At 49.8% G+C, this 8,945-nt stretch overlaps 1 pseudogene; it reads left to right on the top strand.

Annotated features, from left to right (window-relative positions):
• Positions 1–5,333: 5,333 nt before the first annotated feature.
• Positions 5,334–7,926, top strand: LOC115111096 (peroxynitrite isomerase THAP4-like; annotated as a pseudogene).
• The last annotated feature ends 1,019 nt before the right edge of the window (positions 7,927–8,945 follow it).

The raw sequence follows: 8,945 nt of genomic DNA, 5'->3' as shown, positions 1-8,945 counted from the left end.
GGTTATCTGTCATCTATTTGGCGTGTGCTACGGCCCAAACAGTAGCCTGTGTAAAGTTGGTTTAATAAACCGTCAATTCGCAAACTCAAGCCTCTGTCTGGACAATTGTTCATTTATGATCTAGTCAGGTCATTACATTGGTGTCAGAAGTAAAAACGTTGATACAAGTTAGCCAGCTAGCTAGCTGACTTATGTGGCTAGCTACCGTAGGTGAGAACGGGGATTGAAAATGCTTCGAGGGAATCCGAAAGTGAAGGTGGAGGTAGGGGACGATTATGGCCAAGGAGGTGCGTGTGAATGGACGTCGGGGGTTCTGTCTGAGGAGATCGCCAGGGCGTCGGAGCGCAGAGGCCGCTTGAGGGAGGACGTTAAGAGTGATGGCGGCTGAAGCGGGCATGAGTGCTTTGTCGAGTGTATTTCGCGCGGATTCTGGTGGGCGGACCGAAGTGGCAACGTCGACGGCTGCGCCCCCTCCCCCACAGCTGTGTGTGACTTTTCCCCAGTCCCCCTGTCACCTACGGCGGTGTGTTACATTCCCCCAGCTACCTCCATGACACAGCCCTCTGTGAGCCCGGGCTGCACCCCCCCAGCCCAGCTACCCAAGATGGGAGAGGAGAGGACACTGTCTGCAGTGAGGGAGATATGGGGGAGGAACTGTGTTGGTCTTGACCCCGAGCAGCAGGAACGGTTGTGGCAGTTGCTGTTTGAATTCAGAGACAGCTTTGCGTTGAGTGAGGAAGAGGTGGGTCAGACCCATCTGGTGCAGCATGAGATCGACACAGGTGATGCTCGACCCATCAAGATGCGTCCCCGCCGTATCCCGCTGGCACGCCAGGAGGCGGCAGACAAGGCTGTGTTGGAGATGCAGCGGGCAGACTTCATTGAGCCCTCAGACAGCCCCTGGGCGGCGCCAGTCGTCATGGTTCCGAAGAAGGGGGGCAAGCTGAGGTTCTGTGCGGACTACAGGCGGCTGAATGAGGTAACCAGGAAGGACTCATACCCCATACCACGTATCGATGAGTCGCTGGACCTGGTTAGGGGTCCTCCTGGTTCTCCTCACTAGACCTCCGCAGCGGCTACTGGCAGGTGCCCCTCTCCCCAGAGGCCAGAGCCAAAACTGCGTTCTCCACTAACAGAGGACACTGGCAGTTCAAGGTCCTGTGCTTTGGCCTGTGCAACGCTCCAGCTACTTTTGAGCGTTTGATGGACAGGGTGCTGGATGGCATCCCCCGACAGCAGTGTCTGGTATACCTCGATGACATCCTGGCCCATGGCAGCTCCTTCCAGTCAGCCCTGGGGGCGCTACGGCGTGTGCTGGAGAGGGTGGCTGCCGCAGGTCTGAAGCTCCACCCGAGAAGTGCCACTTCATGAGGAGAGAGGTGTCCTTCTTGGGCCACCGAGTGGGGAAGGAGGGGATCAGCACCATGGAGGACAAGGTAGGGGCTGTCAGAGACTGGCCCACCCCCACCGACCAGCGTCAGCTGAAGAGCTTCCTGGGCCTGGCCTCGTACTACAGGAGGTTTGTACGGGGCTTCTCAAGCGTTGCTGCTCCACTGAACCGCCTGCTGCCGAAGGACAAGGCTTTCACTTGGACAGTGGAGTGTGAGGAGGCGTTCAACACCCTCAAACGTGCACTGATCGAGGCCCCGTGCTCGCCCCCTGACCTCACCTTGCCCTTTATCCTGGACACAGACGCGAGCAATGTGGGCATGGGTGGGGTGCTGGCCCAGGTGGGGCCAGAGGGGGAGAGAGTGGTGGCGTACTTCAGCAAAACATTTGACAAACATGAGCGCCGCTACTGTGTCACCCGGCGGGAGCTCTTGGCTGTTGTGGCTTCCGTCAAACACTTCAAGTACTACCTGGGTGGTCTGCCCTTTACTGTAAGGACTGACCACTCTGCTCTCCAGTGGCTCATGTCTTTCAGAGAGCCAGAGGGGCAGGTGGCACGCTGGTTGGAGGAGCTTCAGCCGTATGACTTCACGGTGGTGCACAGGGCAGGGGCACGCCACTCCAACGCCGACGCCATGTCCCGTCGGCCCTGTACTGCAGACGGCTGCCGCCACTGTGACCGGAGAGAGGGACGGGAGAGAGAGCTGCGGGCAGAGGAGGGTGTCTGTGCCACAGTGTGTCGGGCGAGTGGGCCTGTCTGCTGTGAGCTGCAGACTGTCGACGTGGCTGAATGGCGGCAGCAGCAGGGACGGGACACAGACCTACAGCCAGTGCTACAGTGGGTAGAGGCGCAGGTGAGGCCACCATGGGAAGAGGTGACAGCGCTCTCACTCGCGACCAAAGGGTTGTGGTCGAAGTTTGAGAGACTGCGGCTGGCTGATGGCGTGCTACAGCGGGCATGGAAGGAGTCAGCTACGGGAGAGGAGAGGTGGCAGGTGGTGGTCCCAAAAGCATTGCGGGAGGCTGTGCTCCAGAGTACTCATGGGGGGTGGGGACTGGACACTTTGGGGTCACAAAACACTGCGCCGTCTCCGTCAGGGCTTCTACTGGGGGCAGCACAAGAGGGATGTGGAGGACTTTTGTCGCCGCTGTGACAACTGCACAGCGAGAAAGGGCCCCCAGGCCGCTCTCATGCTCAGCTCCAACAGTTCCCAGTGGGGCTCCCATGGAGAGGGTGGGAGTGGATGTAGTTTGGCCGTTCCCCACCACAGACAGTGGAAACCGCTGGGTGCTCACGGCCATGGACTATTTCACAAAATGGCCCGAGGCCTATGCTCTGCCTGACCAGGAGGCAGAGACCATCGTCGACGCCCTGACAGCGGGGATGTTCAGCAGGTTTGGAGCTGCAGAGTCCATCCACAGCGACCAAGGCAGAAACTTTGAGTCCCGTGTGTTCGCCACCATGTGTGAGAGGCTGGGTATGCACAAGACCCGCACTACTCCTCTCCATCCTCAAAGTGATGGCCTTGTGGAGCGCTTCAACAAAACGCTTGGACAGCAGCTGGCCATCGTCTCTTCCAAACACCAGCGTGACTGGGACAAGCACCTGCCTATGGTCCTCATGGCATGCCGCTCCGCTGTCCAAGACTCCACCTCCTGCACGCCTGCCCTCCTCATGCTGGGAGAGAGATCCGCACCCCTGCGGAGATGGCGTTGGTCGGCCCCTGGATAGCCCTCATGTTCCTCCGGGGCCGGAGTATGCCCGGAGACTCCAGGACCGCCTGGAGACAGCCCACACCTTCGCCAGAGAGCAGCTGGTGAATGCAGGTGTGAGGCAGAAAAGGAACTATGACGTGCACACCCGGGGAAGGCACTTTGTGGCTGGGGAGCTGGTCTGGGTCTACAGCCCCCTAAGAAAAAAAAAAGGCAGATGCCCCAAGTTGGACAGTCACTGGGTGGGACCCTGCAGTGTCCTGGAGAGGGTAGGGGAGGTTGTGTACCGGGTGCAGCTTCCTCCCAGGGGGAGAAAGGTGGCACTGCACCGGGACAGGTTAGCCCCATACAGAGGGGCCTCTTCTCCCCAAACCCCAGGAACCCCCACAATTCCCCTCTCTGGCAATGACATTCTCCAGGCACCCACCCTCAGGTGCCGCAGACAAGGCTCCAGACAGCCCACTCCCCTGTCTCCCCCTGTGTCACCGCGTGGTTCCCCAGAGCCACGGACTGTATTACCCGTTCCCGCTTCCTTGTCCTCCATATCCCTGCCTTCATCCCCTGGTTCCCAGAGGGGCACTCTGCGACCATCACGGCCACGCAGGCAAAGGAGACCTCCGGGTCGCTTCAGAGACTTTGTTTGTTCCCTCGGGGACGAGGGACTTTGTGGTGGGGGGGCTGTGTAGCGACCCGCACAGACAGCTGTGTGTTATGTGCTAGGCTAGGAGGTGGTTGTGTTGTACTGACCAGTACCCGGTGTTCGCGGGGTCCGACATGTCAATCAACCTGCTATCTGCCAATCACGGGAATGCCTGGAATGTTCTGATGCCCGGGCACCCTGGTGGTTGGCGGAGTGGCGTGGAGGGGGGTTGGGCAGGGGGGTGGAGCATTGGAAGTTAAGACCAGGTTCAGCCTTTGTTCTCTCTCTCTTACGTCTGGGCTTCACAAGAGAAGGTCACGATTGGCTTGTGGGTTATCTGTCATCTATTTGGCGTGTGCTACGGCCCAAACAGTAGCCTGTGTAAAGTTGGTTTAATAAACCGTCAATTCGCAAACTCAAGCCTCTGTCTGGACAATTGTTCATTTATGATCTAGTCAGGTCATTACATAATTATTAATATATGCTTACTGTGTGATAGCTAGCAAATCAATTAGCCAAATAACGTTAGCCTGCATAGCTGGAACTTCTGAAGCGGTTCCAGCGGTCTAAGGCACTGCATCTCAGTGTTTGAGGCATCACCACAGACACCCTGGTTCGATTCCAGGCTGTATCACAAACAGTGGTGAATGGGAGTCCCATAGTGCGGCGCACAATTGACCCAGCATTTTCGTGGTTTGGCCGGTGTAGGTCGTCATTGTAAATAAGAATTGGTTCTCAACTGACTTGCCTAGTTAAACAAAGGTTAAGTAAATAAAAGTATTGGGGCTTCCCTATATACTGAGGATTGAGCTATTTGGAAGAGGGGAAGGAATATCTCTCATGTGACCAAATCTATTCAACAAGCTATAATGGATGTTGAAAGATGGTTCAGTTTTAAAATGTCAGCGGTGAAATCTTGCTGTATGTTCTTCTCGAAGAAGAAAGTTGCTGATGATATACCGTTGTTTCTGTATGGACAGTTTATGGGGAGAGGGTTTTTAAGTACAAATATTTAGGTCTATGGTTCAATGAGCGATATACATGGGAAGAGCATGTCATCTGTAAGAACAAGAAGGTGGTGAATCTTATGCGTTCGGTGTATGGTTATGAGTAGGGTGCAAACAATCGTTGATGGATATTTTATAGAGCTCTGATCAGGGCGACAATTGATTACTGGTGTATAGTTTATGGAACAGCGGCGAAAACTTGGCTTCAGAGGCTGGACAGAATCCAGTACATAGTTTTATATATGTTTTTAAGGATACGTAATGGTGCATTTTAAATCAATATCCTTATGTTTCTTACTTCTGGAGGCAGGTGAGATGCCTTTGGAAAAACAGCGGAAAAAATAGTTATTAGCTTATTGGGTTAGGCTGTGAGGTTGACCATCCCACTGCTACTGTTCTAGATGACTGTTGGGAATATACTAATAGACAAGGCAGTGGTTTTGGTTGGACAGTTGGAAATGCTTGCTGATGAGAGTGGTTTGAGGTTGGCCCTTCTGTGGTGATAGAGAATATTCCTCCATGGTTACTCCCAGATCTTGTTGTTGATCCAACCTTGGTAGAGAAACGGAATGATTGGTCAGAAGTCAATGATGTAGTGAAACTGATTGACAAGTACATTGGTAGAAGATTTTATGCATTTTTTTGCACTTTTCACAGATGGATCCAAGGACCCAGATAGTGGGTCGCTCAGGAGCGGGTGTTTACGTTCCTGAATTTGATGTGCAGATATGTTGAAGACTAATAGACAAATTGTCAGTATACTCAGTTGAACTGTTGGTGATAGTAGTTGCCCTCTAGTGGGTGGAGGACATACAACTTGTCAGAATTATGGTGGGCTTCAGGTTCCCTGTCTGTATTGAATTGTTTATCATCTGGAAAATCTAATAGGAGTGGCCTACTATTGGAAGTAATAAGGTTATTGTGCAGAATTGAGAGACTGGGTGTGGTAGTGAGATTCTGCTGTGTCCCAGCCCATTCGGGTGTGGAAGAGAATTCAATTGTAGACCAGTTAGCCAAAAGAGCTTTAAAACAAGATATAATTGATACTAATGTTCCACTGGTTAGAGGTGAGGCGAAATGTAAGATTAGAGCCATTTTGATAGATGTGTGGCAGAAGTGATGGGACTCTGAGCCCAAGAGCCGGCATTTACAGAATATGCCCTCCAAAGAAAGGTCGGTGGACCAAGGTTCATAGGTCTGATTAGGAAGGAAGAGGAGGTGTTTGCTCCATTGCGCCTAGGACATTGCACTCGTCATTACAGCTGGTTGGCAAGCATGTGAATGGTTTGTCTCAGGAGTGTATGGTCATGAAATGGTGGAGCATGTGTTACATTGTTGTAAGTATGTTGAAGAGAGGGAAAGATTGAAGTGTAAGGGTCATTGAGGTTGGTGGGGTTTGGAAGTAATTTTGGTGATTGGGAAGGGTCTATTGGAAGTTCGTAAGGGCTCTTTTTTTATTTTATCAGAAGTACTGAGTTAGGTAAGAGGATTTAGACATGTGGCGCTAATGTTGTAAACCGTGATTGACTACGCACTCCAGCACAGTAGGTGGCGGCAAACGTTTGTTTGGAGACCGCTATTATATAATAGAAGAAGAATCACAGGAGTTCTGGAAGCGCGCTTCTGATAGTTTGTATTGTTACTAAATAAATTGGCATCAGACCATACGAGCAGGAGGTTCATCATGCCTGTCACCTGTGCAGTAAACGGCTGCACCAACAAGTTTATCAAAGGGTCAGAAATAAGATTTTACAGGTAAGGAGTAAAGGACTTCAAACTATCGTTAGCAAACTCTTTCTTCAAATGTTCTTGTCGCTAGTTGTTAGCCAGCTAACTAGATAGTGGCTGTTGAGTCTAGTTAGCAAGCTAGCTAAATTAGGTGTGTTTATACGTGCGAGAGAGAGGGAATACATGTATGCATGTGTCAGCTGCGCTTGCTTGTGTTAAGCAGTGTTTCTTGTCCTGTTGTTCTTAGGTTCCCCATCAGTAAACCTCAGCTTGCCAACCATTGGGTACAAAGTTTGGGGATGAAAAACTTCATCCCTACACCTAACACTTGCCTCTGCTCAGAGTTTGAACCCAGATTGTTTCCGAGACTACAATGGCAAACAGTTTCTTAGGGAAGATGCAGTGCCCACCATTTTCGTTGCTGATTCATCGAAGTTAATAGGTGGTTTCATAGTTGCTCCATCGAGCTTTGCCTACTGTCTTTTATTTTTTATTCAACTAGACTATAAGATGCATGTTAAAAACATTGCAGCCTGAATTACGAAAAAGGAGGATAATGACCAAAGACGCATGCGGCTAATCGCTTCGGGGCACCATCAGACCGGGAGAGGGCTAAGGCGCTGGAGAAGAGCAAGGCTAAAGAGTACCCGGGATACTGGCATGGTGTGTCTCATGTTTTCTCAGCTCGCGTACATTTCATACTTTACTTTTTTTGGTAAATCACCCCTCAATGATGTTTAAATGAATGTTAGTGTAAATCCTGTTGCTGCATATAGGGAGTTTGCGAATTTTTGCACAGTTAAGTGCTGTTTTTCAGGGGCTTTTTTCACATGCACAAGAGCATACTTCCCCCTGTCATCAACATTCACTCAGTTCTTTTTTTGTTTTTGCAGGGAAGAGGTGATGGCAGGAGACAACGAGGAGTCTCCTCAAACACTGACTGGTAAGAGTGGACACATGTTTCCAGAATCCATCACTGCATTGGTGCACTGCTCTGCTACTTTCCTCAAAGGCTGCAATGTATGCTTATTTTCATTATTGCGTTTCAAATTGTTGCCTTCTTTACCGGAGAGTCTAGTCAGTGAAAATTAGTGTAAGGGAGAAGGTAATCCAGCAGAAAGCAGTGTCATTCTGTAAATGGTGCAAGACTCAGAATGTAGTTACTTGCAGGAGGCAGGTCAGAGAAAACGGACAGGGCTGTCATACGTTCCGTTTTTGTGTATTTGCAGACAGACTATAGGGGCAAAGAGCAAAGTGTATGACAGCAAAGGGCGCCTGCTCTCCTGCGGCAAGGACATGTGTGACTGCCTGGCCGCGGACTGCATGGGCTGCTTCTACCCCTGCCCCGAGTGCAGCTCTCGCAGGCGTGGAGTGCCGCTGTGACCGCAAGTGGCTCTACGAGCAGGTTGAGGCGGGGGCGAGATCATCCGCAACAAGTACGCTGGCTAGTCTTCCCCCACACTTAGACCTTCAACTATGACTGTTGTTGAGGTCAATAATTGTATTTTTTTTTCTGTAGAGCGAGAATAAGAAATGGTCAATTCAATTATGCACATACACTTCACCGGTGCCTCGCTACGAGAACTCATGCAAGGGGGGAAAAAGGTATATGACGGAGATTTGTTTTGACCTTTTTCGAAAGTATGCATGCGTGAGGACTTTTCTGTTTCATTTTCTACCATTCTGCATTATGGTTTTTGCAATTTTCCACTTGTTTTGATTAGTGATTTACATATTTGTTTTGTGCCCACAGCTGTCAATTACATTGGTCTTAAATCATTATTAAAATGTGAGTGTCCACAATCCAACCCTTGTGTTCAGGCCTACAAAATGTTTATAATAATTATCGGTGATGTGACTGGTGGCTTCTTCAGTATTGTATGTGTGGTTTTGCATCAATTTCCTTCAAATGTCCACGAGGTGTTAAGCGGCTAAAACTAGTGTGCTGCTTTACCACAGATGAGCTCCAATAAAGGGTGTTTAGTGCAATTTCACAATTATTTTCTGTGACATATTAGGGCTATTTATGGGTAGTGATAAATGACCCATAGTCACAGTGGTATAAAAATACTGGGAAGTACTACTTTAGTGTTCTTTTGTTCTGTACTTTACTATATCTTGACTACTTTTACTTCACTACATTGCTAAATAAAATTATGTACTTTTTACTCTACATTTTCCTTGACACCCAAAAGTACTTGTTACGTTTTGAATGTGTAACAGGAAAGAAAATGGTCTAATTCACATTTATCAAGAGAACATCCCTACTGCCTCTGATATGGCGGACTCACTAAGCACATGCTTTGTTTGTAAATGATATCTTAGTGTTGGCCTGTGCCCCTGGGTATCAATAAATAAAGAACACGCGGCTCTGGTTTGTTTAATATAATTGTCTTATTTATACTCTTACTTGATACTTAAGTGTATTGTAGCAATTACATTTACTTTTGATACTTGAGTAATTTAAA

The sequence above is a fragment of the Oncorhynchus nerka genome, linkage group LG27 (genome assembly GCF_034236695.1).
Source record: "Oncorhynchus nerka isolate Pitt River linkage group LG27, Oner_Uvic_2.0, whole genome shotgun sequence".
Lineage (NCBI taxonomy): Eukaryota > Metazoa > Chordata > Actinopteri > Salmoniformes > Salmonidae > Oncorhynchus > Oncorhynchus nerka.
The sequence above is the reverse complement of the archived record's forward strand: the minus strand, read 5'-3'. Positions and strand labels throughout refer to the sequence as shown.